Source organism: Tamandua tetradactyla, chromosome 6, assembly GCF_023851605.1.
Source record: "Tamandua tetradactyla isolate mTamTet1 chromosome 6, mTamTet1.pri, whole genome shotgun sequence".
Taxonomy (NCBI): domain Eukaryota; kingdom Metazoa; phylum Chordata; class Mammalia; order Pilosa; family Myrmecophagidae; genus Tamandua; species Tamandua tetradactyla.
In genome coordinates this window covers 29,910,148-29,918,259 of record NC_135332.1, presented here as the reverse complement: position 1 = coordinate 29,918,259, position 8,112 = coordinate 29,910,148, and the positions used below count along the sequence as shown (strand labels likewise).

Genomic DNA, 8,112 nt, shown 5'->3' with positions numbered 1-8,112 from the left:
GAATTTCAACCTAAGTGGTCCAATTCTTTAACCATGCTTTTAAATCTTTCGGTTTACTGTCAAACAGAAGCAACAATCATAGGCAATACCAAGATAATTCTAGTCAAGTTTCTCCTTGGTACCTGGGAGAATTGTAATCTATGCAAATCCAGCAGATTTGTGTTGAAATATCAAGTACAGTAGTGTGTTCAAATTGCAATACAACAGATACTCACATTAGTGCCTCCCAGAAACTACTTCTCTGTAGGAGCTTGGGCAATCTCCTCTCATGTCTCCTCAAGTCTCAGGACTGCCAATAATGACCCTACGTTGACTGTGGGCTTCTGATGCAAGAAATTGCCCTCCTCAGCCCCGCACTATACAATGTTAGAGTGGCAATTGCTGGCCGCATACTGAACTGTCCTGAAACCAGAGGCTCTCATGGGTCTTGAGCCTGTCACCTTCCATCCCCAGCTACCCCTTATGCTTTGGGCCATGGAAGTTGTACCCTGCAAACATAGCATGGCCACCAAGACCTGTTTGCTAAAATGAAAATGGTATCTACAGGATAGAGCCAAAGCTGGGTTGTCTGGCATATTCCACCTGAAGGAGGGAGTGGCCTCACCTGTTCTCAGTCCCTCGACAGATACCACAGTGCTAGAGCAGCTCACCCCTCTTCAAGATCTCTTGGCCACCTGGAGAGGCTCTTCAGTTAGACTGCAAGAATAGCAGGGGAGTTAATATGTTTTAAGGATGGCAGCACACCTGCTGGAGCTCACCAGAGAACTGGTGTTCTCTGTCCCTTAACAGACACCCATGATAAAGATCACAACTCAAGGGTCAGCACAACTGACCAAAATTCAAGCAGTCATATTGGCAATAAATGATGCCCTGGCCAACAATTGGCCCCCTTTGCACTTTTTTTTTTTTTTTTTCAGATTCTTGGGCCATTGCCAATGATCCGGCCACCTGGCCCAAACAATGGCAACAACAATTCCTTATCCTAGCGCACCCCTCTGGAGTAAAGAACTCTGAGAATGTCTTGCTCACAAATACCCCAAAGCACAAACTAAGGTCAGACATGTCTCTGAACATATTTAATCCACAGGACACGCTCTCAACAAGACGATCCTTATCCTCTTGGAGTTTCAGATGCTATTGATAGTGACCGAGGAACTTATTTCACTTCTCAAGATAGCACTGGGTTCTTGTTATAGATTTTCACCTTCCTTGCTGGCCTCAATCTGTAGGCCCCACAGAACATGATAAAGGGTTACACAAGTTCATATTTAATTAAGTTAAATATGCACATTTCAGCCACTGGTCAACTATCAGCTGTGAATTGTGAGAGAATCTGATTCTGTTTTTGATGTTTAACTGCTGCCAACTTTCAAGCCTCGCCATTCTCCCCTTCCCTTTTGCCCTATGTGTGGGTATGTTGATAAGAAAGGCAGGGTGCTTGGCTCCAGCAAGAAAGTTCAAGATACCTTGCACATGAAAAACCTCACCAAGCCACATCCCTCAACCCCTATAACCCAGGACCACTTTCCCCTCCTTACACTCTCAAGCTATTTTTGGATGCCCTGTTCTGCCCAGAAACCTCATTATACAAGTAATAAACTTTTCCATACCCTCTCGGGGTGTGTGTGGGCTGTGTGTGTCATCATCAGCTGCAACATCTAAACCAAATTTAGGGCAGAGTGATCCCACCTCTACAGGGAAATCACAAGATAACCATTTGTCTTTCAAATTGCCAAGAGGACTTTGGATGACCAAGATGACAGTATAAGATGCTCTAGGATTCTGTCCCCCCCCCCCAAAGTCTCTGAACAACTAGCAAAAAATGGCAAAGCTATCTTCCTCAAAACTCTGGAGCGGACCACGGTAGCTCAGCAGGCAAGAATGCTTGCTTTCCATGCCAGAGGACCTGGGTTCGATTCCTGGTGCCTGCCCATGTTAAAAACAAAAAACAAAAAAAAAACACCAACTCTGGAAAGCAGTTAAAGGGTTCCAATAGCTCAGGGAGTGACAAATTAAGAGAACGAAACTTAATCAGTAGGAGAAGCTCCTGGAGTTTTTGCTGGCCCCTCGTCCACTTGGTATGGGGTCACCCTGGACACCCAGTGTGTGCCACTGGCCCTGTACCAGAGGGAGCCGAGTAACCCCTATGTGTACAGTGGGGTGCCTGTATGTCAGTGCAATGTGCGGGCAGCATTTGAAAGATTGAACCGAAACACTCTTCTCTGTCTCCTCTATGGACAGAAGCAGCGTGCAGACAGCTAGCTTCATAAGAAACAATTAAATCAAAGTAAATTGGGGCAAAAGATTACTTGTTTTAAGATGTACAGTGGAGCACATGGGAGGAGGGAAAGTATATTTCACAGGCAGGTGAAACATCATTCGAATTTCCTATAAATGGGAAATTCCTAAGGCCATGAACATAAGCAAAGGACAAGATGCAGGACCAGAAAAGAGGGAAAGGACCTCAAATTTTTGCCTCAGGCTGATCTTCTTGATAAGAGGGCTAAGCTCTGAAGGAGAGCACCAGCCAGTACTAAGCCAATTTGCAAAGACTGTGAAAGGTGTTGTTTGTTTTTTTTGCATTGGTTTGTTAGTTTTTATTAATTCCTAGCTGACGCTCAAGAAAATCTTTGTCATATCACTAGCTGGACACAAACATAAGGAACAGACATCTCAGGGACAAAATCCCAAAACTGATACATTAAAATATTAAAATATAGTGTGCAAAAAAAACACAAGATAAACAGGAAATAATGGCCCACCGAAAGGAATAAGATAAAAATTCAGAAAACATCAATTAAGAAGATCAGACTTTGGATATACCAGAGAAAGATTATTTTAAAAATGATCTTCATATGCTCAAAGAGTTAAAAGAAGAGGTGGTGATTTAAAGCTGTATGTACCCAGTAAAACATGTTCTCAAATTTAATCCATTCCTGTGGGTGTGAACTCATTGTAAATAGGATCTCTGGATTAAGTTACTTCTGTTAAAGTGTACCCCACCTCAATCATGATGAGCTTTAATCCTATTACCAGAGTCCCTTATAGGAGAATGAAATGCAGATAGAGAGAAAGAAAGCTACTGGGAGCAAGAAGCTACATCAGCAGAAACTGGAAAACAGAAGAGAAACCAGGAGATGCCACCATATGCCTTGCCATGTGACTGAGGAGCCAAGGATAGCTGGGGCCAGCCCCAGAATGCCGGTCTTTGGGGCAACACCATAAGCTAAAAAATCCCCACTGTTTAAGCCAACCCATTTCATGCTATTTGCTTGAGCAGCCTAGGAAACTAAAGCAGACGACATAGAGAAAAAACTAAAGGATATGGTGGAAATGTTAAATGAACAATACAAGAATCTCAATAAGGAGATAGAAATTTTAAAGAGGAACCATCAGAAAATACTGGAGTTGAAAATCACAATAATTGAAATTTAAAATTCCCCAGAGGGGTTCAATAGCAGATTAGAGATGGCAGAAGAAGAATTAATGAACTAAAAGATTAGACAATGGAAATTAGGCTGAGAAGCAAAGGGAAAAAAATGAAGAGAGGGAACAAAGCCCAAGAAACCTGTGGGGCACCATCTACCGTACCAATATGTGCATTATGAGAGACCCAGAAGGAGAAGAAAGTGGCAGAAGGAATTTTTTTATTTAGTAATGACAGAAAACTTCCCAAATTTCATGAAAGATATGAATATACACATTCAAGAGTCCCATAAATCCAAAACCGAATAAACTCAAAGACAACCATAACCAAACATATATGTTTGGTGGGATGCCAAGGGCAAGGAAAAAGTTCCGAAAGCTGCAAGAGAATAGCAACCTGTCATGTACAAGGGATCCAAAATAAGGTTAAATGCTGATTTCTCATCAGAAACTATGGATGCAACAAGGGAATCGTATGAAATATTTAAAATACTGAAAGAAAACAATTGCCAGCAAAGAACTTTATATCCAGAGAAACTGTCTTTCAAAAATGAGAGCGAAGGCTACTCTGGAGGTTGCTCTTATGCAAGCTTCAGGCAGACCTTGCTACCCATCATAACCAGCCAACCCCCGACCAGGACCATTCCAGCCAATCCTAAAGAACACCTAGGGCAATATATAAGATTCTACAAGGGCTCCATGCACTAGAGTAACTTTCTAGTTAGTCCCTCAGTTCTTCCATTTATGTCTACTTTCATATTTATTAGATTTTTTGGTAGTTTGCCGTTTTGTGTCCCTTCTCATTTCCTTCTGTATATATTTTTTCAGCCATTTTCAACCTACAACCTCCAGATGGGTGTCTCGTACAGATAAGTCCTGAAACCTAGCCCAGCCTCTCCAGAACATCAGATAGTTTCATCTCCCTACCCTATATTAGTGACAGACCCTTCCAATACGAAAAATTTAGAACCACTGTAGCCAAACACCCCTAAAGAGAGGTATGGAAAGATCCAAGGTGATGGTGGAGTTATACAGAGAAGAAAGGATTTAACAAATGAGTATGAACACTGAATTATTAAATTGATATCTCTTTTAATCTCCAGAATCTTGGAGCAGTTAGAAGTAAAAACCTAAAATTGTGAAATTGTAAACCCATGTCAAACTCTGAAGTATGTTCTACAACTAATTGTGGTGCTGTGCTTTGAAATTTATTGATTTTATGTATATATGTTATTTTTCACAAAAAAAAGAAGAAAGAAAGTCAATTGTGATGATAAAAAAAAATATTTAAGCCCTCTAGCCTCATATATTCTGTAGCAACTAGAAGGAAAAATCTGAGAGGATCATATGGTAGCCCATGACAAACTCTGGAATCTGTCCTGTAACTACCTGTTGAAGGGTGCTTTGAAAATTATTGCTTTTTATTTCTTTGTATATATGTTATACTATACAATAAAAAATTTTTTAAAAATGTAAAAAAATGAGAGCGATGTTAAGATTTTCCCAATAAACGAAAGCTAAGGGAGTTTGTCATCACTAGGACTGCCCTATAAGCGATGCTAAAGGAAGTTTTCAGACTGACAGGAAAGGACATAGAGAGTGGATTGAAGCAGCATAAAGAATTTAAGATCTGTGGTAAAGGCAACCAAATGGATAACTATAAGTGCCAGGACTATTGTATTGTAATTTTCTTGTATGTAACTCTACTTTTTATTTCTCACAGGTTTTAAAATGCAAATGCATAAAAGTCATGATAAATTTATGGTTTGAGACATACAAGGTGTAAAGATACAATTTGTGATGATTTAAAAAAAAAAAGTGGCAGGACAGAGGGGCATGGGAACAGTGTTTGTGATGCTATTGAACTTAAGCTTGCATCAAATGAAATATGATTGTGATAGATTTAGGATGGTAAATTTAAACCCCATGGTAATCACAAAGAAAATGGCTGAAAAAATATATACACAGAAGGAAATGAGAAGGGACACAAAATGGCAAACTACAAAAAAAAATCTAATAAATATGGAAGTAGACATAAATGGAAGAACTGAGGGACAAAAAAAGGTATTAGACTTACAAAGACCAAATAACAGATGAAAGTCCTGCATTATAAGTAATTTCTTTAATTATGAATGGATTAAACTCTCCAGTCAAAAGGCAGAGACCGGCAGGATAGATAAAAAAGCATGATCCAAGTGTACGCCAACTACAAGAATCTCATCTTCAATTCAAAGACACAGGAAGTTGAAAGGGTAAGGATAGAAAAAAATATACCATGCAAAGAGCAACCAAATGAGAACTGTGGTAACTATACTAATATCAGGTAAAATAGACTTTAAGTCAAAAATTGTTCTGAGGGACAAAGAAGGTCATTTTATACTGATAAAGGGGTCAATTCAACAAGATATAACAATTACAATTATATATGCACCTAATGTCAGAGCTCAAAACATAAGAAGCAAATACTGACAGCTTTGAAGGGAAAAAATAACCTATTCCAAAAGTAGCTTCAGTAATTCAGAATACAGAGGTAAGGAAGCCATTGTCTATATTTATAACTTCACCTACTCTGTGAGACCACTCTGTAAGAACAAAGAAAGAGATGCTTATTTTGTCCAGAATCTAAATTTTATGTAGCATATAATCTAACTGAGCCTATCTGGATAGATCATTTAAACAACCCAAACACAAGAAGCCCAGAATGGAAATGAGGACCTGCAATCCTGTGTAGCTTAATGTAATGCCCGGATACATCCCAGGGTATGTTAAGCAGATAATCAAAAAGAATTGGCAGGCGCACTCCCCGCCGGCCGCAGCCTGACACGCCGCGCGGCCCCCAGTCTCCCGCGGCCGCCTCCCCAGGCATGGCACAGGGCCTCGCCGCACCATGGCAGCAGCACGGCACAGCACCCTCGACTTCATGGTCGGCGCCAAAGCTAATGGTGAGACCATTCTAAAAGGCCTCCAGTCCATTTTCCAGGAGCAGGGGATGACGGAGTCAGTGTATACCTGGCAGGACCATGGCTATTTGGCAACCTACACGAACAAAAACGGCAGCTTTGCCAATTTGAGAATTTACCCACATGGATTGGTGTTGGTGGACCTTCAGAGTTATGACAGCGATGTACAAGGCAAAGAAGAAATTGACAATCTTTTGAATAAAGTAGAAGAAAGGATGAAAGAATTGAGTCAGGACAGTACTGGGAGGGTGAAGCGATTACCACCCATTGTTCGAGGAGGTGCCATTGACAGATACTGGCCGACTGCTGATGGGCGCCTGGTTGAGTATGACATAGATGAAGTAGTGTATGATGAAGACTCACCTTATCAGAACATTAAAATTCTACACTCAAAGCAATTTGGAAATATTCTCATCCTCAGTGGGGATGTTAATTTGGCAGAGAGTGATTTGGCATATACCCGGGCCATCATGGGCAGTGGGAAAGAAGATTACACTGGCAAAGATGTCCTGATCCTGGGTGGCGGAGATGGGGGCATATTATGTGAAATAGTCAAACTGAAACCAAAGATGGTCACTATGGTAGAGATTGACCAAATGGTGATTGATGGGTGTAAAAAATATATGCGGAAAACCTGTGGTGACGTCTTAGACAATCTTAAAGGAGAATGCTATCAGGTTCTGATAGAAGACTGTATTCCAGTACTGAAGAAGTACGCCAAAGAAGGAAGAAAGTTTGATTATGTAATTAATGATTTGACAGCTGTTCCAATCTCCACATCTCCGGAAGAAGATTCCACATGGGAGTTTCTCAGACTGATTCTTGACCTTTCAATGAAAGTATTGAAACAGGATGGGAAATATTTCACACAGGGGAATTGTGTCAATTTGACGGAAGCCCTGTCGCTCTATGAAGAACAGCTCGGGCGTCTGTATTGTCCCATGGAATTCTCGAAGGAGATCGTCTGTGTTCCTTCTTACTTGGAGTTGTGGGTATTTTACACTGTTTGGAAGAAAACTAAACCTTGAAGATTAATATCACCTAATCATGTGTTCTGCAAATAGCCATCCTGACCTTTATATGCTGTATGTGACACCGAAATGAGTCAGGCAATTGATTGTGAATTCCTTTAAAGTTTCTTTTTTAATTATTATTTTTAATTTAAAAAAAGCAAATGGAAAATGTATATTTTGATGAGCTAGGGTGTTATTTTTTGAAAGTCAACTAAAGGATGTTTAGGCAGCCCAGTGAAGGCTGCTGAATGCACTGAACCCCTAGAATGTGATTTTTGTTACTTTTCATTTCTGTGCAGGCTTTGCTGTTGTGGTAGATCTTCAGTTTGGACATTAGGAAGAATAAATATCATTGTTTTGTTTCTGAGGGAAGTTCTTGATAGTGTTTCTTGTCAAAAAACTGACTTAGACATTAAAATTTGGTGCTTATAAGAAAGTTAAAAAAATGAATAGCATCACTTCCATTAAAATTGCAAAAGAGAAAAAAAAAAAAAAAAAAAAAAAAAAGAATTGGCAAAGTCCCTTGAGGGACAGCAGAAAAAATGTGGAACTATTAAACTTTACCACTGGGGAAGCCCGTTACACTTTCTCAAACATTAGTGACTCCCAAGTCAATAGGCCAAGCCCTTGATCTTGAGGATTGCTCTTGTGAAGCTTGTTTATGTAGTGGAGAAGCTTAGCCTACTACAGTCATGCCTAAGAGTTACTTCCAG

At 40.2% G+C, this 8,112-nt stretch overlaps 1 pseudogene; it reads left to right on the top strand.

The window, feature by feature from the left end:
* The first annotated feature begins 6,226 nt into the window (after window positions 1-6,226).
* Window positions 6,227-7,877, top strand: LOC143685918 (spermine synthase pseudogene; annotated as a pseudogene).
* The last annotated feature ends 235 nt before the right edge of the window (window positions 7,878-8,112 follow it).